This window comes from Neofelis nebulosa, chromosome 13 (genome assembly GCF_028018385.1).
Source record: "Neofelis nebulosa isolate mNeoNeb1 chromosome 13, mNeoNeb1.pri, whole genome shotgun sequence".
NCBI classification, from domain to species: domain Eukaryota; kingdom Metazoa; phylum Chordata; class Mammalia; order Carnivora; family Felidae; genus Neofelis; species Neofelis nebulosa.
Window position 1 is genome coordinate 21,200,931 of NC_080794.1, and position 20,983 is coordinate 21,221,913.

Here is a 20,983-nt window from a genome sequence, read left to right on the forward strand (position 1 = left end):
TCTTCAGGATGGAATTGGAACATCATCATTTCATTTGCACTGCTGGGATGGAGCTGCACAAGGAGGTTGCTGAGGCCCAACTGAAGAGTGTCACACATAGGATGCTGCCCTGGGACGCAAAGACTTAGTCTGAACTGTAGACTTCCATGCAGCTTCCACTCAGCCCTCTGTGGAGGCCACTGCACTGCTAGGCGTTCACTGCCTGGAACCTCCTGGGACCTAACACTAACACTAAACTTGACCCTCACCATACACCTCAACCTGAACTTCACACCAACTCTAACGCTAACCCTACACATGACCCGCCCCCAAGCATGGGCCCTATGGAGTCCTCCAGAATGATCACGGACTCATGTGGATTTGGCCCTATCTACATCCCTGGGCCAATACCTAACCCTAGTAATGGCTCTCTCCCATCGAGGAACAAATTCCTAAGTCTCAGTCACCATGCATATGGGGCCCAGAAGTGCTGCAGTGTTACTCACACGGAACGTGGAACATCGACAGGTAATTTACAAAGCCCAGAGGAAGCTGCAAAAAGGGTTTGCTGAGGCCCATCTGAAGATTGCCCCACAACTGATGCTGGCTTCGGCACCCAAAGACTAAGCCTGAGCAGCAACCTACCATTTGCCCTCCACTGATTCCTCCAGTGAGACCACTGGACTGCTTGGGGTACAGCACCTCGTACCTCCTGGAACCTAACCCAAACCGTAAATGTGACCATCAACATACTCCTCAACCTCAACCTTACCCCAACTCTAAGGCTTCACCTGACACCCTACACCTGACCCTCACCCGCTCATGGGCCCTCATTCAAACCTCCATGTAGGTAATGGGATTGCTGTTGCTTCAGCCTTGCTTACCTCCCTGGACTGATCCCTAACCCTAATTGTGGCTGAATCCCGATGGGGATCCAATGCCTAACTCTGAGAGACCACACACATGGGGCCCAAAGCTTTGCAGGATTCCTCGGCATGGATCTTGGAGCAAATCGTGTCATTTCCATTACCCATAAGGAGCTGCACAAGGGGGTTCCTGAGGCCACACTGAAGAGTGACTCACACGAGAGGCTTGATCGGGCACTCAAAGACAAAGCCTGATCAGCACAATCCCATGTGGGATCCACTCAGCCCTTCTGGGAGACCACATCCTTCCTGGGGTTGTTGCACCTAGAGCCTCGTGAGACCTAACAATAACCATGACCTTCAAAGTACCCCTCAACCTAAACATCACCCCTATTCTAAACATAACCTACAACTGACTTGCACCCTCTCAGGGACCCTCTCTTCAGCCCTCCAGGGAGATCACGGGACTGCTGTCGCTTCGGCCCTGCTTATGTCCTTGGACTGAACCCTAACTCCATTTTAGGCTGTCTCCCCATGGTGATCTAATACTTCTGTGCAAACCACACACGTGGGGTTCAGAAGAGGAGCCGGATTCCTCGGCATGGAACGTGGAACATGACCAGGTAATTTCCAAAGCCCAGAGGGAGCTGCACAAGGGGGTTGCTGAGGCCCAACCAAAGTGTGGTCCATATCCGAGGCTGGCCCTAGCCCCTAAAGACTAAGCCTGGCCGGCACCCTCCAATGCGACCTCCCTCAGCCCTCCAGGGAGATCACTGCACTGCTTGGGTTTCAGCACCTAGGGCCTCCTGGACCCTAACCCTAATCATGACCCTCGCAGTACTCCTCAACCTAAACCTCACTCCAACTCTAATGCTAATCCTACACCAGACCCTCACGTGCGCATGGTCCCTCATACAACACCCCATGTAGATCACATGAGTAGTGTTGCTTCAGCGCTGCTTATGGCCCTGAAGCAAACCCTAACTCAAACTAAGGCTCTCTCCTGATGGTGACTCAATTCTTTAGTCTGAGGATACCACACACATGGAGTCCAGAGGAGGAGGAGTATTACTCAGCGTGGAATGTGGAATATCACCATGTAATATCCAAAGCCCAGATGTTGCTGCAGAAGTAGTTGCTGAGGCTCAATCAAAGAATGGCCCACGATGGAGGCTTGCCCTGGCAAACAAAGACTAAGTATGACGGACAACCTGCAATATGCCCTCCACTGAGCCCTCCGGGAAGCTGACTGCATTGCTGTTCGTTTATCGCTTGGAGCCACCTAGGACTTAACCCCAAACCAAATAATGAACACAACTATACACACCAACCTCACCATGAACATAACTATGAACAGAACTAAAACAATGAACATAACTATACACACCAACCTCACCAACTCTAACCGTAACCCTACATCTGACCTGCACCTGTGCATGCGCCCTATTCAGCCCTCCATGTAGCTCAAGGGACTGGTGTCGCTTCAGCCGTGCTTATGTCGCTGGAACATACCCTAACCCTAGCGATGGCTCTCTCCCAATGGGGATCGAGTTCCGAATTCTGAGAACATCACGCCCATAGGGCCCAGAACCCTGAAGTATTATTCGGTATGGAATTGGAACATCATCATGTCAATTCCACTGCTGGCATGGAGTTTCACAAGGAGGGTGCTGAGGCCCAACTGAAGAGTGGCACATATGGGAGGCCGGCTCTGGCATGGAAAGACGAAGCCTGAACTAGAGGCTTTCATGCAGTCTCCATTCAACCCTATGTGGAGACCACTGCACTGCTAGGGGTTCACCGCCTACAACCTCCTGGGACCTAAACCTAACAGTAACCTTGACCCGCACCATACCCCTCAACCTAAAGTTCACACCAACTCTTACCATAATCCTAAACCTTACACGCATTAGTGCATGGGCCCTCACTGTAGCCTTCCAGGGCGATCACGGGTCTCCTGTCCATTCAGCCCTATCTAAGTCCCTGGCCCAAACCCAAACACTAGCTAAGACTCTCTCTCTCGATCTCTCTCTCTCTCTCTCTCTCTCTCTCTCTCTCTCTCTCTCAATGAGGACAAAATTCCTAAATCTGATATGACCACACACATGTGGGGAGAGAAGTGGTACAGCGTTACTTTCCATGGAAAGTGTCCTGAAGGGCACAGACGCTCCCAGTACCTGAAGGCACACCCCATGCCTGAAGCTGCTCCCCATACCTGAAGGCGCTCCCCATGCCTGAAGACAAGCCCCTTGCCTGAAGCCGCTCCCTGTGCCTGAAGGCATGCCCAGGGCCTGAAGGCATGCCCCATGCCTAAAGACAAGCCCCTTACCTGAAGGCAAGCCCCTTGCCTAAAGCCATGCCCTGAGCATGAAGCCATGTCCCATGCCTGAAGGCAGGTCCAATGCCTGCAGGCTCACCCCTTGCCTGAAGGCTTGCCCCTTGCCTGAAGGCCCCTTGCTTGAAGCCTTGCCCCTTGCCTGAAGGCTCCTCCTGCCTGAAGGCTCTCCACATGCCTGAAGGCTCGCCCCTTGCCTGAAGGGTTAGGCATGCCCAGTGCCTGAGGGCATACCCAGTGACTGAAGTCATTCACTCCCAATGTCTGAAGGCATGCCTATTGAATGAAGTCACTCCCAAAGTCACTCCCAGGGAATGAAGTCAAAGTCACTCCCAGTGACTGAAGACAAAGTCTCTCCCAGTGAAGAAAGTCATCCCAAAGTCACTCCCAGTGACGGAAGTCTCTCCCGAAGTCACTCCCAGTGATGAAAGTCAACCCGAAGTGACTGTCAGTGACGGAAGTCACTCCACATATCACTCCCAGTGACAGAAGTCATGCCCAAAGTCACTCCCAGTGAGGGAAGTCCCTCTCGAAGTCACTCCCAGTGATGAAAGTCACACCCGAAGTGACTGCCAGTGACGGAAGTCACTCCAGATGTCACTCCGTGACAGAAGTCACGCCTGAAGTCACTCCCAGTGAGGGAAGTCCCTCTCGAAGTCACTCCCAGTGACTGAAGTCACGCCCGAAGTCACTCCCAGTGACTGAAGCCAAAGTCATTCCCAGTGACTGATGTCATAGTCACTCCCAGAGACTGAAGTCAAAGTCACTCTCAGTGTCTGCCGTTACTCCCAGTGACTGGAGTCTCCACTCACAGGGACTGCAGTCATCACTCCCAGTGCCTGAAATTGGCACTCCCAGTGCCTGAAGACACTCCAGGGGAAGGACAGAGTGAGAAGGAGACACAGAATCCCAAGCAGGCTCCAGGCTCTGTGCTCTCACCACAGAGCCTCCTGGGGAAGGACAGAGACATAGAATCCCAAGAAGCTCCTCCAGGCTCTGTACTCCCAGCACAGAAACCCTATGCTCTGTGATCACAGGACAGAGCCTCCAATGCCTGAAGGCACTCCCCTTGTCTGAAGGCACTCCCCTTGCCTGAAAGGCACCAGCACTCTCTATAGGCATACCCCATGCCTGAAGGCATGCCCTGAGTCTGACTGAGCTCCCTGTGCAGGATGGGGCATTCTGTGCCTGAAAGTCACAGGAGCCCCCCTTGCCTGAATGGCACAGGACCTCCTCTTGCCTGAAGCCACGCCCCATGCCTGAAGCCATGCATCATGCCTGAAGCCACTCCCTATGCCTGATGGGTCGCCCCATGCCTGACTGCGTGCCCCATGCCTGAAGAGCACAGATGCTCCCCTTGCCTGAAGGCGCACCCCTTGCATGAAGCTGCTCCCTGTGCCTGAAGGCGCTCCCAGTGCCTGAAGACAAGCCCCATGGCTGAAGGTTCACCCCTTGCCTGAAGATTCTCCCTGTGCCTGAGGCCACTCCCTGTTCCAGAAGACAGGACCCATGCCTGATAGAGCTCCACATGCCTGTAGGCAAGCCCACTGCCTGAAAGTAAGCCCCTTGACTGAAGCAGCGCCCCATGAATGATGCCTCGCCCAGTGCCTGAAGGCACACCATATGCCTGTAGGCGTGTTCCATGCCTGAAGGCGCTGCCCTTGAATGAAGGGCACAGGCACTCCCTGAAGGCGCATACCATGCCTGACAGCGCACCCCTGGCCAGAGGGCGCCCCGTGCCTGTAGAGCACAGACTCCCCCGTGCCTTAAGTCGCACCCTATGCCTGAAGCCGCTCTCTGTACCTAAAAGTGCTCCCAGTGCCTGATGACAAGCCCCATGGTTGAAGGTGCGCCACGTGCCTAAAGACGCTCCCTGTGCCTGAAGCTGCTCCCTGTTCCTGAAGGCATGCCTCTTGCCTGAAACAGCTCCAGGTGCCTGTACTCAAGCACCTTGCCTGAAGGCAAGCCCGGTACCTGAATGCAAGCCTGGTGCCTGAAGCCTTGCTCCATGCATGAAGCCCTGCTCAGTGCCTGAAGGCACACCCCTTGCCTGAAGGCACGCCCCATGCCTGAAGGCTTGCCCCATGCCTGAATTCTCACCCTGTGCCTGAAGGCTAGCCCCCTGCCTGAAGGGCACAGGCATGCCCAGTGCCTGTGGACATGCCCAGTGATTGAAGTCAGTCACTCTCAATGACTGAAGTCTTGCCCAATGAATGAAGACACTCCCAAAGTCACTCCCAGTGACTAAAGTCAAAGTCATTCCCAGTAAATAAAGTTACTCCCAAAGTCACTCCCAGAGAGGGAAGTCTTTCCCGAAGCCACTCCCCGTGATGGAAGTCACTGGAAAAGTCACTCCCAGAAATGGAAGTCCCTTGCGAAGTCACACCCAGTGACGGTAGTCCCTCTCGAAGTCACTCCCCGTGACAGAAATCACTCCAGAAGTCACTCCCAGTGACTGAAGTCACTCCTGACGTCACTCCGAGTGACTGAAGTCAAAGTCACTCCCTGTGACTGATGTCATAGTCACTCACAGTGACTGAAGTCAAAGTCACACTCAGTGTCTGCAGTTACTCCTAGTGACTGCAGTCGTCACTCCCAGTGACTGAAGTCGGCACTCCCAGTGCCTGAAGGAACTGCAGGGGAAGGACACAGAGAAAAGGAGACACAGAATTCCAAGCAGCCTCCAGGCTCTGTGGTCTCAGCACAGAGCCTCCTGGGGAAGAACAGAGAGAGAGGGAGACAGAATCCCATGAAGCCTCCAGGCCCTGTGCTCGCCGCACAGAGCCTCCACTTCCTGAAGCCACTCACCATGCCTGAAGGCACTACCAGTGCTGGAAGGCACTCCCCGTGCCTGAAGGCACTCTCTTTGCCTGAAAGGCAGAGGTACTCTCTGAGGGTGCACCCCATGCCTGAGGGTATGCTGTGAGTCTCAATGAGCATCCTGTGCATGATGGGGCATCCCTTGTTGAGAGGCACATGTGCTCCCCTTACCTGAATGGCACAGGAGCTCCCTGTGCCTGAAGACGGGCCCCATGCCTGAAGATGCTCCACATGCCTGAAGGCAAGCCCCATGCCAGAAAACACTCCACTTGACTCAAGGGCACAGGCACTCCCTGAAGTCGTGCCCCATGCCTGACGGCACACCCCGTGCTGAGGGCGCCCTGTGCCTGATGGCGAGTCCAGTGCCGGATGACGCACCCTGTGCCTGAAGAGCACAGAACTCCGCGTGCCTGAAGTCGCGCCCTGTGCATGAAGCCGTTCACTGTACCTGAAGGGGCTCCCAGTGCCTGAAGACAAGCCCCACGCTCCGTGTGCCTGAAGCCACTCCCTTTGCCTGAAGGCATGCCTCTTGCCTGAAACACCTCCATGTGCCTCTAATCAAGCCCCTTGCCTGAAGGCAAGCCCCGTCCATGAAGCCCCGCCCAGTGCCTGAAAGCACACCCCTTGCCTGAAGGCACGCCCCATGCCTGAATGGCACAGGCATGCCCAGTGCCTGAGGGCATGCCCAGTGACTGAAGTCAGTCACCCCCAATGACTGAGTCATGCCCAGTACATGAAGTCACTCCCAAAGTCACTCCCAGTGACTGAAGTGAAAGTCACTCCCAGTGAAGGAAGTTACTCCCAAAGTCATTCCAAGTGACGGAAGCCTCTCCCGAAGTCACTCCCAGTGACGGAAATCACTCACTATGTCACTCCCAGTGAGGGAAGTCTCTCCCGAAGTCACTCCCCGTGACAGAAGTCACTCGCGATGTCACTCCCAGTGATGGAAGTCACTCGCGAATTCCCTCCCATTGATGGAAGTCCCTCTGGAAGTCCCTCTCCCAGTGATGGAAGTCACTCCCAGGGACTGAAGTCACTCCCAGGGGCTGAAGTCAAAGCCACTCCCAGTGGCTGATGTCATAGTCACTCACAGTGACTGAAGTCAAAGTCACACTCAGTGTCTGAAGTTACTCCTAGTGCCTGAAGAAATTGCAGGGGAAGGACAGAGAGAGTGAGACACAGAAGTCCAAGCAGCCTCCAGGCTCTGTGGTCTCAGCACAGAAACTCCCGGGGAAGGACAGAGACAGAAGGAGACACAGAACCCCATGCAGCCCCCAGGCTCTGTGGTCTCACCACAGAGACTCCTGGGGAAGGACAGAGAGGGAGACACAGAATCCCAAGCAGCCCCTCCAGGCCCCGGTGCTCCCAGCACCGAGCCTCCAGGCCCCAGTGCTGGCAGCACAGAGCCTCCAGTTGCTGAAGCCACTCACCATGCCTGAAGGCACTCCCCGTGCCTGAATGCACTCCCCGTTCCTGAAGGCACTCCCTTTGCCTGAAAGGCACAAGCACTCTCTGAGTGCTCACCCCATGGGTGAGGGCACACCCTTTGCCTGAGTGCGCCCAGTGCCTGAGGGCGCGCCCTGTGCCTGAAGAGCACAGAGGCTCCCCGTGCCTGAAGTCGCACCCTGTGCATGAGGCCGCTCACTGTACCTGAAGGTGCTCCCAGGGCCTGAAGACAAGCTCCATGGTTGAAGGTGCACCCCGTGCTTCAAAACGCTCCATGTGCCTGAAGCCGCTCCCTCTTCCTGAAGGCATGCCTCTGGCCTGAAACAGCTCCAGGTGCCTGTACTCAGGCCCCTTGCCTGCAGGCAAGGCCCGTGCCTGAAGGAAAGCCCCGTGCCTGAAGCCTTGCCACAAGCATGGAGCCCTGCCCAGTGCCTGCAGGCACGCCCCTTGCCTGAGGGCTTGCACCATGCCTGAATTCTCACCATGTGCCTGAAGTCTAGCCCCCTGCCTGAAGGGCACAGGCATGCCCAGGGCCTGAGGGCATGCCCAGTGACTGAAGTCGGTCACCCCAATGACTGAAGTCACTCCCAGTGACGGAAGTCCCTCGCGAAGTCACACACACTGACGGAAGACCCTCTTGAAGTCACTCCCAATGACCGAACACTCCCGAAGTCACTCCCAGTGACTTAAGTCACTCCTGACGTCACTCCCAGTGACTGAAGTCAAAGTCACTCCCAGAGCCTGAAGTCGGCAATCCCAGTGCCTGAAGGAACTGGAGGGGAAGGACAGAGAGAGAGGGAGACACAAAATTCCAAGCAGCCTCCAGGCTCTGTGGTCTCAGCACTGAAACTCCTGGGGAAGGACAGAGACAGAGGGAGACACACAATCCCATGTAGCCTCCAGGTCTGTGCTCAAACCAGAGACCATCCGGGGAAAAAGAGAGAGGGAGACACAGATTCCCAAGCAGCCCATCCAGGCTCCAGTGCCAGCGGAACTGGGGCACAGGAGGCCCCAGTGACTGCGGCAGTGGAGCCTCCAGTGACCTCAGTGACCGTGGCACTGGAGCCTCCAGGGATGACCGTGCCCACGGCACTGGGCCTCCAGTGAAGTCAGTGCCCCCGGCACTACACTTTCCAGTGAACCCAGTGTCCAAGGCAATGCAGCCTCCAGTGAACCCAGTGCCCGCGGCACAGCAGCCTCCAGTGAACACAGTGTCCGTGGCACTGCAGCATCCAGTGCAGCCAGTGCCTGCAGCACTACAGCCTCCAGTTATGCCAGTGACCGGTGCACTGCAGCCTGCATGAACCCATTGCCCGCAGCAATGCAGGATCCAGTGAACCTACTGCAAGTGGCACTGCAGCATGCAGTGAACCCACTGCACGTGGCACTGCAGCCTGCAGTGAACCCAGTGCCCGAGGCAGAGCATCCTGCAGTGAACCCAGTGCCCACGGCACTGTAGTCTCCAGTGTACCCAGAGCCCGTGGCACTGCACACTCTACTGAACCCATGCCCGGGGCACTGCACCCTCCAGTGAAAAAAGTGTCCACGGCACTGCAGCCTGCAGTGAACCCAGTTCCACTGCACTACACCCTCCAGTGAACCCACTGCCCCCGGCACTGCACCCTCCAGTGATGGCAGTGCCTGCCGCACTGTACCCTCAAGTGAACCCAGGACCTGCGGCACTGCACCATGCAGTGTACTCAGTTCCAGCTTCTATACAATCTCCAGTGAACCCACTGCCCGCGGCACTGCAGACTCCAGTGAACCCAGTGCCTGCGGCACTGAAGCCTGCAGTGAACGCAAAGCCCACGACACTGTAGGCTCCAGTGAACTCAGTGCTCTTGGCACTGCACCCTCGACTGAACCCAGAGCCCGCGGTACTGCACACTGCAGTGAAGTCAGAGCCTGTGGCACTGGACCCTCTAGTGAACCCTTGTGCCTTCGGCACTGCACCCTGTAGTGAACCCAGTCCCCGCGGCACTTCACCCTCCGATAAGGCAGTGACCAAGGCACTGCACCCACCAGTTAACACTGTGCCCTAGGCACTGCATCCTCCGGTGTACCCCGTGCCTGGGGCATTGAACCCTCCAGTGAACCCAGGGTGCGCACCACTGCAGCCTCAAATGAGCCCACTGCCTGCGGCACTGCAGCCTGTAGTGAACCCAGTGCCCGAGGCACTGCAGCCTGTATTGAACCCAGTGCCCGCTGCACTGCATCCTCCAGTGAACCCAGTGCCCACAGCACTGCATCTTCCATTTATCCCAGTGACCGGCGCACTGCAGCATGCAGTGAACCCTGTGTCCGCGGCACTGCACCCTCCAGTGAACCCAGTTCCCACTGCACTGCAGCCTCTATGGAATTCAGTGCCCGCGGCACTGCAGCCTCCAGTGAACACACTGCCCGCGGCACTGCAGGCTCCAGTGAATGCAGTGCCGTGGCACTGCACCCTCCAGTGAACCCAGTGCCCTCGGCACTGCAGCCACCTGTGAACCAAGATCCTGCATCACTGCACCCTCCAGTGAAGCCAATGCTGGGTGCACTGAACCCGCCAGTTAACACAGTACCCATAGCACTGCACGAACCATTGAACCCAGTGGTGGCAGCACTGCAGGCTCTACTGAACCCAGTGCACGCGGCACTGCACCCTCCAGTGAAAAAGTGTCCGAAGCACTGCATCCTGCTGTGAACCCTGTGCCGGGGCACTGCAGCCTGCAGTGAACCCAGTTCCCACTGCACTGCAGCCTCCAGTGAACCCACTGCCCGTGGCACTGCACACTCCAGTGAAGGCAGTGCCTGCCGCACTGCACCCTCCGGTGAACCCAGTGCACGCAGCACTGCAGCCTCCAGTGAACAAAGATCCGGCGGTACTGCAGGCACCAGTGAACACAGTTCCCGCGGACCTGCAGCCTCCAGTGAACACAGTGACGGCGAAACTGCACCATCCAGTGAACACAGTGTCAGCGGCACTAAATCCTGCAGTGAACCCAGTGCCCGCGGCAATGCAGCCTGCAGTGAACACAGTGCCCGCAGCACTGCAGCCTCCAGTGAAGCCAGTCCTGAGTGCACCGCACCCTCCTGTTAACGCAGTGACCGCAGCACTGCACCCTCCAGTGAACCCAGTTCCCGCCGCACTGCAGACTGCAGGGAACCCAGTCCCGGAGGCACTGCATCCTGCAGTGAAACCAGTGTCTGATACATTACATCCTCCTTGAACCCAATGTCCATGGCACTGCAGCCTCCAGTAAACCCAGAGCAGGCGGCACGGCAGTGTGCAGTGAACCCTGTGCTCGCGACATGCAGCCTGCCATGAACCCCGTGCCCGCAGAACTGCAGCATGCAGTGAACCAAGTGCTCGCAGCACTGCAGCCTCCAGTAAACCCAGAATCCGCGTCACTGCACACTCCAGTGAACCCAGTGCCCAAGTCACTGCACCCTCCAGTGAACCCAGTTCCTGTGGCACTGCAGACTGTTGTGAACCCACTGTCCACGGCACTGCAGCCTCCAGTGAAACCACTGCCCGCGACACTGCACCCTCCAGTGAACCCAGTGCCCGTGGCACTGCAGCCTGCTGTGATCCCAGTGCCCGCGGAACTGAAGCCGCCTGTGAACCCATTGCCTGAGACACCGCACCCTGCAGTGAACCAAGTGCTCGTGGCATTGCAACCTCCAGTGACCTCGGTGCCCGTGGCACTGCAGTCTGCAGTAAACCCAGTGCCCGCAGCACTGCACCCTCCAGTGAAGCAAGTTCCCACTGCACTGCTGCCTACAGTGAACACACTGCCCGCGGAGTGTACGCTCCAGTGAAGGCAGTGCCAGCCGCACTGCACCCTTTAGTGAACCCAGTGCCCGCGGCACTGCAGTCTGCAGTGAACACAGAGCCCGAGGCACTGCAGCCTGCTGTGAACCCACTGCCCGCGGAACTTCAGCCTCCAGTGGACCCACTTCCCGCGACACTGCACACTCCAGTGAACCCAGTGCCCATGGCACTGCACCCTCCCATGACGCCAGTGCCCGCGGCACTGCAGTCTGCAGGGAACACAGTGCCCAAGGCAATGCATCCTGCAGTGAACCCAGAGCCCACGGCACTGCACAGTCCAGTGAATCTAGTTCCCGCCACACTGCACCCTCCACTGAACCCAGTCGCAGTGCCCATGGCACTGCAGACAGCCTTGAACCCAGTGCCCGCGGCACTACAGATCAAGTGAACCCAATGTCCGCATCACTTCAGCCTCCACTCATCTCAGTGACTGGTACACTGCAGCCTGCAGTGAACCCAGTGCCCGCGGTACTACAGCCCCCAGTGAACCCAGTGCCCGCAGCACTGCAGCCTCCAGTGAAGCCTGAACGCCAGGCCCTGAACCCTCCAGTGAACCCACTGCCCGCGACAATGTAGCTTCCAGTGCAGCTAGTACAGAGTGCACTGCACCCTCCTGTTCACGCAGTGACCGCAGCACTGCACCATCCAGTGAACCCAGTTCCCGCCGCACGGCAGCCTGCAGTCAACCCAGTCACGGGGAGTGCTGTCAGCCATGGTAAGGGACTCAGGACCTGGAGGCCCTGGGCTGCGAGCTCCAGGCCTGGAGGCCCGGGGTTCGCAGGGGCTGCTACAGATTCTGTCTCGCATCCCTCGGACCTATCCCGGGAGTTACTGAGCTGAGACCACAGGGTCTGGAGGCTGTTTGGGATTCCTGCTTGTGTCTCACTTGGGATTTTGTGCTCGCTGCACAGCCCCTGGTGTGGCTGCTTGGGATTCTGTGTCTCCCATCCCTCGGACCTTCCACGGGAGTTTCTGAGCTGAGACCACAGGGTCTGGAGGCTGTTTGGGATTCTGTGACCCCTTTCTCTCAGGTACAGGGAGCGGCTTCAGGCACACGGAGCATTTTGAGGCACGGGGCACACCTTCAACCATGGGGCTTGTCTTCAGGCACTTGGAGCAACTTCAGGTACAGGGAGATGCTTCATGCACAGTGGGCGACTTCAGGCAAGGGGAGCCTCTGTGCTCTTCAGGCACAGGGTGCACCATCAGGCACTGTGCTCGCCATCAGGCACAGGGTGCCCTCAGGCAAGGGGTGTGCAGTCAGGCATGGGGCAAGTCTTCAGGGAATACTTGTGCCCTTGAGTCAAGGGGAGCCCCTTGAGGCATGAGGCTTGCCTTCAGGCACTGGGAGCTTTTTCAGGCATGGGGCGCAGCTTCAGGACGGGGAGCTCCTGTGCCATTCAGGAAAGTGGAGTACATGTGTTTTTCAACAAGGGGTGCCCCATCATGCACAGGGAACTCAAGGAGACAGAGAGACTACCCTCAGACATGGCGTGCATCCTCAGAGTGTGTGCCTATGCATTTCAGGCAAGGGGAGTGCAGTCAGCCATGGGAAGTGACTCAGGACCTGGAGGCCCTGGGCTCGCAGCCCAATGCCTGGAGGCCGTGGGCTCTCAGCCCAGCACATGGAGGCACTGGGCTCTCAGCCCAGCACACGGAGGCACTGGGCTCTCAGCCCAGAGCCTGGAGGCCCTGGGCCGCAAGCCCAGCGCATGGAGGGCCAGGGCTAGGAGCCCAGCGCATGGAGGGCCTGGGCTACGAGCCCTGTGCCTAGCAGCTCTGGCCTGCGAGCCCAGGGCCTGCAGGCCCAGGGCAGCGAGCCCAGTGCCTGGAGGCCCTGGGCTAGCAGACCAGCAACGCCTGGAGGCCCTGGGCGCACAGCCCAGCAACGCCTGGAAGCACTGGGCTCTCAGCCCAGCAGGGCCTGGAGGCCCTGGGCTCACAGCCCAGCAGGGCAGGGAGGCCCTGGGCTAGCAGGGGCTTCTTGGGATTCTGGGTCTCGCATCCCTCGGACCTATCCCGGGAGTTTCTGAGCTGAGACCACAGGGTCTGGAGGCTTTTTGGCATTCTCGCTTGTGTCTCGCTTGGGATTTTGTGCTCACTGCATAGCTCCTGGAGGGTCTGCTTGGGATTCTGTGCCTCCCATCCCTCGGAAGTTCCCCGGGAGTTTCTGAGGTGAGACCACAGGATCAGGAGGCTGTTTGGGATTCTGTGACTCCTTTCTCTCAGGTACAGGGAGCGGCTTCATCTACTTGACGGGATGTGCCGTTAGCCATGGAAATTGACTCAGGACCTGGAGGCCTGGGGCTCGCAGGGGCTGCTACGGATTCTGTGTCTCGCATGCCTCGGACCTATGCTGGGAGTTTCTGAGCTGAGACCACAGGGTCTGGAGGCTGTTTGGGATTCTGTGACTCTTTTCCCTCAGGTACAGGGAGAGGCTTCAGCCATGGTAAGCCATGGTAAGTGACTCATGACCTGGAGGCCCGGGGCTCGCAGCAGCTGCTTGGGATTCTGTGTCTCCCATCCCTCGGACCTACCCCAGGAGTGTCTGAGCTGAGACCACAGGCTCTCGAGGCTGGTTGGGATTCTGTGACTCCTTTCTCTCAGGTACAGGGAGCGGCTTCAGCCATGGTAAGCCATGGTAGGTGACTCAGGACCTGGAGGCCCGGGGCTCACAGTGGATGCTTGGGATTCTGTGTCTCGCATCCCTTGGGCCTATCCTGGGAGTTTCTGAGCTGAGACTCCAGGGTCTGGAGGCTTTTTGGGATTGTAGCTTGTGTCTCGCTTGGGATTTTGTGCTCACTGCACAGCCCCTGGAAGGGCTGCTTGGGCTTCTGTATCTCCCATCTCTCAGACCTTCCCCGGGAGTTTCTGAGCTGAAACCACAGTGTCTGGAGGCTGTTTGTGATTCTGTGACTCCTTTCTCTCAGGTACAGGGAGCGGCTTAAGCCATGGTAAGCCATGGTAAGTGACTCAGGGCCTGGAGGCCAGGGGTCGCAGTCCGGGGCCTAGAGGGTCGGGGCTTGCAGGGGCTGCCACGGATTCTCTGTCTCACATACCTCGGGCCTATCCCGAGACTTTCTAAGCTGAGACCACAGGGTCTGGAGGCTTTTTGGGATTCTAGCTTGTGTCTCGCTTGGGATTTTATGCTCGCTGCATAGCCCATGGAGGGGTTGCTTGGGATTCTTTGTCTCCCATCCCTGGGACCTTCCCTGGCAGTTTCTGTGCTGAGACCCCAGGGTCTGGAGGCTGTTTGGGATTCTGGGACTCCTTTCTCTCAGGTACAGGGAACGGTTTCACCCATGGTAAGCCATGGTAAGTGACTCAGGACCTGGAGTCCCGGGGCTCGCAGCGGCTGCTTGGGATTCTGGGTCTCCCATCCCACGGAACAATCCCAGGAGGTTCTGAGCTGAGACCACACGGTCTGGAGGCTTTTTGGCATTCTCGCTTGTGTCTCGCTTGGGATTTTGGGCTCGCTACACAGCCCCCAGAGGGGCTGATTGGGAATCTGTGTCTTCCATGCCTCGGACCTTCCCCGGGAGATTCTGAGCTGAGACCACAGGGTCTAGAGGCTGTTTGGGATCCTGTGACTCCCTTTTCTCAAGTACAGGAAGCAGCTTCAGCTCCCTGACAGGGAATGCCGTCACCCATGGTAAGTGACTCAGGACCTGGAGGCCCGGGGCTGCCAGGGGCTGCTATGGATTCTGTGTCTCGCATCCCTCAGACATATACCATGGATTTCTGGCTTAGACCACAGGGTCTGGACGCTGTTTGGGATTGTCGCTTGTGTCTCGCTTGGGATTTTGGGCTCGCTGCACAGCCCCTGGAGGGGCTGCTTGGGAATCTTTGTCTCACATCCCTCGGATCTTCCCCGGGAATTTCTGAGCTGAGACCCCAGGGTCAGGAGGCTTTTTGGGATACTCGCTTGTGTCTCGCTTGGGATTTTGGGCTCGCTGCACAGCCCCTGGAGGCGCTCCTTGGGATTCGGTGTCTCCTATCCGTTGGACCTTCCCCGGGACTCTGAGCTGAGACACCAGGGTCTGGAGGCTGTTTGGGATTCTGTGACTCCTTTCTGTCATGTACAGGGAGCGGCTTCAGCCATGGTGAGCCATGGTAAGTGACTCATGGCCTGGAGACCCGGGGCTCGCAGCGGCTGCTTGGGATTCTGTGTCTCGCATTCCTCGCACCTATCCCAGGATTTTCTGAGCTGAGACCACAGGGTTTGATGGCTTTTAGGGATTCAGGCTTGTGTCTCGCTTGGGATTTTGTGCTCGCTACACAGCCCCTGGAGGGGCTGCTTGGGATTCTGTGTCTCCCATTTCTCGGACCTTCCCCGGGAGTTTCTCAGCTGAGACCCCAGGGTCTGGAGGCTTCTTCGGATTCTAGCTTGTGTCTTTCTTGTGATTTTGTGCTCACTGCACAGTCCCTGGAGAGGCTGCTTGGGGTTCTGTGTCTTCCTTCACTCTGACCTTACCCTGGAGTTTCTGAGCTGAGACCCCAGGGTCTGGAGGCTGTTTGGGATTCTGTGACCCCTTTCTCTCACGTACATGGAGCGGCTTCAGCCATGGTGAGCCATGGTAAGTGACTGAATATCTGGAGGCCCGGGGCTCGCAGTGGCTGCTTGGGATCCTGTGTCTCGCATCCCTCGGACCTACCCTGGGAGTTTCTGTGCTGAGACCACAGGGTCTGGAGGCCTTTTAGGATTGTAACTTCTGTGTGTCTTGGGATATTGTGCTCACTGAACAGCCCCTGGACAGGCTGCTTGGGATTCTGTGTCTCTCATTTCTCAATCTTTCCCCGGGAGTTTCTGAGCTGCGACCCCAGGGTCTGGAGGCTGTTTGGGATTCTGTGACCCTTTTCTCTCAGGTACAGGCAGCGGCTTCAGCCATGGTAAGCCATGGTAAGTGACTCTGGCTTGGAGGCCTGGGGCTCGCAGGGGCGCTACCCATTCTGTGTCTCGCATTCCTCGGACCTATCCTGGGAGTTTCTGAGGTGAGACCACAGGGTCTGGAGGCTTTTTCGGATTCTAGCTTGTGTCTCGCTTGGGATTTTGTGCTCGCTGCACGGCCCTTGGAGTGGCTGCTTGGGATTCTGTGTCTCCCATCCCTCATACCTTCCCCGGGAGTTTCTGAGCTGAGACCCCAGGGTCTGGAGGCTGTTTGGGATTCTGTGACCCCTTTCTCTCAGGTATAGGGAGCGGCTTCAGCCATGGTAAGCTATGGTAAGTGACTCAGGACCTGGAGGCCCAGGGCTCACAGTGGCTGCTTGGGATTCAATGTCTCGCATCCCTCAGACCTATCCCGGGAGTTTCTGAGCTGAGACCTCAGGGTCTGGAGGCTTTTTGGCATTGTAGCTTGTGTCTCGCTTGGGATTTTGTGGTCGCTGAACAGCCACTGTAGGGGCTGCTTGGGATTCTGTGTCTCCCATTTCTCAGACATTCCCTGGCAGTTTCTGAACTGCGACCCCAGGGTCTGGAGGCTGTTTGGAATTCTGGGCCCCTTTCTGTCAGTTACAGGGAGCGGCTTCAGCCATGGTAAGCCATGGTAAGTGACTCTGGACTGGAGGCCCGGGGCTCGCAGAGGCTCTACCCATCTGTGTCTCGCATCCCTAGAACCTATACTGGGAGTTTCGGAGCTGACACCCCAGGGTCTGGAGGCTTTTTCGGATTCTAGCTTGTGTCTCACTTGGGATTTTGTGCTCACTGCACAGCCCCTGGAGGGGCTGCTTGGGAATCTGTGTCTCCCATCCCTCGGACCTATCCTGGGAGTTTCTGAGCTGAGACCCCAGGTTATGGAGGCTGTTTGGGATTCTGTGACTCCTTTCTCTCAGGTACAGGGAGCGGCTTCAGCCATGGTACGCCATGGTAAGTGACTCTGGCTTGGAGATCTGGGCCTCATAGGGGCGCAACCCATTCTGTGTCTCACATCCCTCGGACCTATCCCGGGAGTTTCTGAGCTGAGACCCCAGGGTCTGGAGGCTTTTTCGGATTCTAGCTTGTGTCTCGCTTGGAATTTTTACTCGCTGCACAGCCCCTGGAGTGGCTGCTTGTGATTCTGTGTCTCCCATCCCTTGGACCTTCCCCGTTACTTTCTGAGCTGAGACCACAGGGTCTGGAGGCTGTTTGGGATATTGTGACTCCTTTCTCTCAGGTCCATGGGGCGGCTTCAGCTCCCTGAAGGGGAATGCCGTCAGCCATGGTAAGTGACACAGGGCCAGGAGGCCTGGGTCTCGCAGGGGCTGCTTCGGATTCTGTGTTGCGCATCCCTCGGGCCTCTCCCGGGAATTTCTGTCCTGAGACGACAGGGTCTGGGGGCTGTTTCGGTTTCTCGCTTGTGTCTCGCTTGGGATTTTGTGCTCCCTGAGCAGCCACTGGATGCGCTGCTTGGGATTCTGTGTCTCCCATTCCTCGGAGCTTCCCCGGGAGTTTCTGAGCTGAGACCACAGGGTCTGGAGGCTGTTTGGTAAATTGTGACTCCTTTCTCTCAGGTACACGGAGCGGCTCCAGTTCCCTGACGGGGAATGCCGTCAGCCATGGTAAGTGACATAGGGCCAGGAGGCCCGGGGCTCGCAGGGGCTGCTTCGGATTCCGTGTCTCGCATCCCTTCGACCTATCCTGTGAGTTTCTGACCTGAGACCACAGGGTCTGGAGGCTGTTTCGGATTCTCGTTTGTGTTTCGCTTGGGATTTTTTGCTCGCTGCACAGCCCCTGGACGGTCTGCTTGGGATTCTGTGTCTCCCATTCCTCCCACCTTCCCCGGGAGTTTCTGAGCTGACCCACAGGGTCTGGAGGCTGTTTGGGATTCTGTGAGTCCTTTCTCTCAGGTACAGGGAGTGGCTTCAGCTCCCTGACGGGGAATGCCGTTAGTAATGGTAGGTGACACAGGGCCTGGAGGCTCGGGGCTCGCAGGGCCTGCTTCGGATTCTGTGTCTCACATCCCTCGGACCTATCCTGGCAGGTTCTAACCTGAGACAACATGGTCTGGAGATTCTTTGGGATTCTTGCTTGGGATTTTGTGCTCGCTGCACAGCCTCTGGAGGGGGCCTGGGATTCTGTGTCTCCCATTCCTTGGACCTTCCCCGGGAGTTTCTGAGCTGAGTCTACAGGGTGTGGAGGGTGTTTAGGATTCTGTGACTCCTTTCTCTCAGGTATAGGGGGCGGCTTTAGGTACACGGTGCTTTTTGAGTCATGGGGCACGCCTTCAACCATGGGGCTTGTCTTCAGGCACTGGGTGCACCTTCAGGTACAGTGAGCTGCTTTATGCACAGGGCGTGACTTCAGGCAAGGGGAGCCTCTGTGCTCTTCAGGCACGGGGCGCGCGGTTAGGCACTGTGCTCGCCATCAGGCTCAGGGCACCCTCAGGCAAGGGGTGCGCAGTCAGGCATGGAGCTATTTCAGGGAGTGCCTGTGCCCTTGAGTCAAGGGGAGCGCCTTGAGTCAAGGGGCTTGCCTTCAGGCACTGGGAGCTTTTTGAGGCATGGGGCACACGTCAGGATGGCGAGCTCCTGTGCCATTCCGGAAAGGGGAGTATATGTGTCTTTCAACAAGGGGTGGCCCATCATGCACAGGGAACTCAAGGAGACAGAGAGACTACTCTCAGGCATGGCATGCATCCTCAGAGTGAGCCTGTGCATTTCAGGCACGGGGAGTGCAGTCTTCCATGGTGAGCGGCTCAGGGCCTGGAGCCTCTGGGCTCGCAGCACAGAGCCTGGAGGATCTGTGCTCGTGGCACAGATCCTGGAGGCCTGGTGCTTGCGGCACTGGACCTGGAAACCTGGTGCTCGCGGCACGGAGCTTGGATGCCCGGTGCTCGCGGCACAGAACCTGGAGGCACGGTGCTCGTGGCACAGAGCCTGGAGGCTGCATGGGATTTTATGTCTCCCTCTCTCTCTGACCTTCCCCTGGAATTTCTGTGCTGAGGCGACAGAGCCTGGATGCTGCTTGGGATTCTGTGTCTCCTGTCTCTCTGTCCTTCCCTTGCAGTTCCTTCAGCACTGGGAGTGCCGACTTCAGTCACTGGGAATGACGACTGCCGTCACTAGGAGTAACTGCAGACACTGAGTGTGACTTTTACTTCAGTCACTGGGAGTGACTCAGGCAAGAGATTGTGCTGCTCTTTGGCAGGTAAACTCCAAGCCTGCCTTGTGGGGGGGTGTCCTGGGGACATCTCCCTAACTGCCCCAGGCCCTGTTGGATTTCCACTCTCCGCCACCAGCTGGTCTTCCTCAAGTTCTGAACCCAGGCATCAGGCATCATGTTGCTCCCAGGTCCTGAAGTCTGTACCTGGAAGAGGTGGAATGCTGATATTGATAAAAAAAAAAATTGACAATAAAGTCCATATCCTCCCTCTGGGACTAGCGGTTTGCATCCCAATCGTGGGTTGCTATCCTCCTTTCCACACAACTGTCTGAGGATTCCAGAAGGTAAGTGAACACTTTAAAACACTCTAGTCTTCCCTTACATCAAATTCAAAGACATTTTCTTGTCCCAGCTTTCCTTTAATTCTGAAGAGATGGCAATTAGTAATTGAAGGCATAATGGTCCTATACGGTAATTACCTATATGACTGGTAGACATTATTTCATCCATCCGTGTCCCTAAAGCATGTTTCATTGGAAATATTAGCCAAGGATACATACTACAAATTCACAACTGATTCATAGTTCCCTGTAAGTTTCATTCTGACCTTGTCACATATGTGTCATCAAAGATATTATTAGTGACTTTTCAGATAAGCCCTCCACATCAAGATGGTGATGTTAGAGAATCTGGTATAAATGGAATTTCACAGATTCCAAATTAGGAATGATTTTTCATTTTTAATGTTTCTTTCTTCTTTTTCTTGAGAGAGCCCCCGCTGGGGGGTGGGGACAGAGTGGGAGATACTGAATCTGAGGCAGGCTCGAGGCTCTGAGCTCTCAGAACAGAGTCTGACGCAGGGCTCAAACTCATGTACTGCAAGATCACGACTTGCGTCAAAGTCAGACGCTTAACCAACTAAGCCACCCAAGCGCCCCAGGAATGATAGTTTGTTGGCAAAGAAGGAGAAATTAAAGATAGTGTAAAGGATGTCTATTTTTAATTGAAATATTGTTCACACATTTGATGTATGAGTTTTAGGCATATATTGTAGTCATTCCATATGTCTATAAATTATATTGTACTTAAGCACAAGTGTAGCTATCCTGTGAAACCATGCAACAGTATTATTACAGGGTTGACCCCTTACATTAGCTGTCCCTTGTATCCCTAGGACTCATTCATTCCATAGCTGATGCCGGTATCTCTCTCAAAGGTGTTCATTCTTTATCTAACCTAAGTATTTTGGTGGTAAACACAATTATCTCTTGCTCAGCAAGTGTAAATTGGCGGTCTATTTTTCTGTGAACATTGCTTAAAACATTACAAATGATGTCATTACATTAATAAATTCGGTTTCATTCTTCACTCACAAGAAAGGAGAAGGAAAAGATTTCTTTGTGTCCCAGGCCCTGTCATTAAAACCTTTCCCAATGTGGAGAACAGATTTAGTTGCACTGAGCACCTTCAGTGTCTCAGCTGAGCGACCAGGGTCTTCCACATTGCAAGAATGCCCATAATGGCCAGCAGAGAGAGCTCGAGCACCACAGACCCGGAGGGGCGGATTCCTCTGCCCAGGCAGTGATGGACAGCAGAGGGCGCAACATCGGCTTTACTGACCCAGGGCACCTGAGAGCAGGAAG